Source organism: Rhododendron vialii, chromosome 10a, assembly GCF_030253575.1.
Source record: "Rhododendron vialii isolate Sample 1 chromosome 10a, ASM3025357v1".
NCBI classification, from domain to species: domain Eukaryota; kingdom Viridiplantae; phylum Streptophyta; class Magnoliopsida; order Ericales; family Ericaceae; genus Rhododendron; species Rhododendron vialii.
Window position 1 is genome coordinate 128,787 of NC_080566.1, and position 1,211 is coordinate 129,997.

The following is a 1,211-nucleotide window of genomic DNA, read 5'->3' on the forward strand; positions in this document are numbered from 1 at the left end:
ATTGCCATAATAAAACTCTTAGGCGATTAGGGTCTCACCGGGCGTGCCAAAAAGATGTTCGGCTCCGAAATGGCTCAAAGACTGAGTGTGTGGGCGTGCCAAGACTTGTCACGTCTAACGTAAGGGCTAGGTGTTCCTTTTCTGACTTCGTAACTGTATGGCGAATGTGCTGCAAACCTAAGGGCTAGATTACAGTAATGGTTCGTGGTTTTGCCTCAACGAGAGAGGACTTAGCAATTTCCTAACCGTGTAGGAAAAGAAGTAACAACGTAGAAATAACTTTATTATGTTGTAACAATAAAGTTGGGGGTACAAGAGAGATAGAAACCCGAATTACTTGAAGAAGTAACTGAGTGAATGCAAGAAAAGTGAGATAATTGCTTCGCTAGAAAGACTTTGATTTAAGTGCTGGCTTGATTGGTGTATAAACCATTTTTTCATCTTGTGAACTAGTATTTATAGGCAATGGTCTTTGACTTTGCATGAAATGGATTTTTCCCGCTTCATTCTTGTGACGCCAAGTGTCCCATGTTGCACGCGTGAGTGCATAGTTACCAGAAGTTGAAAAAAGCAAGTGGGCCTCTCCTATTTTTTTTCTTCAAGATCACGGACAGTTAATATGATAATGGGTTTCTTCCATTTCCTATTTCCGTGGGTTTGAAAGTACCATTGGCCATTTGACCTAGTCAAATAACATTTCAATAAACAATAATAAATTAGCCCACGTCCATTTTTCATGGAATGGTTCCGGTAGATTTTCTATAACTAATGCAAATATGGACCTTTCCATTTCCATCGAAATACTTGAGCCCATGAAGCTTTTATCCCATGACCCAACTGAATTAAAATTAATTAGGCCCATATAATATTATTTTGGCCTATTAATTTTAGATCCAAACATCTTCATTCATGACCCAATTTAATTAAAAGATAATTAAATGGCCCTCCAAAGCTTGCTCGGAACTTTATACCAAAAACGGGCGTAAACAGTAACCTTATTTCGTTTTAGTGTGAGATATTTGCTTGAGTTTTATTTTTGCTAAAATTCGTGAACAAAATCGTAACCGATCCACGAGTCACGGATTGAATTTGAACCGGACCGTAAAATTTTTAGTTCGAACACGAATTTCATCTTATAAAAAACGTGACTAACTGTTCGGTTTTAGAATTCTATAAATTCAAACAGAACCAGACCTTGAGCAGCCCTCCCC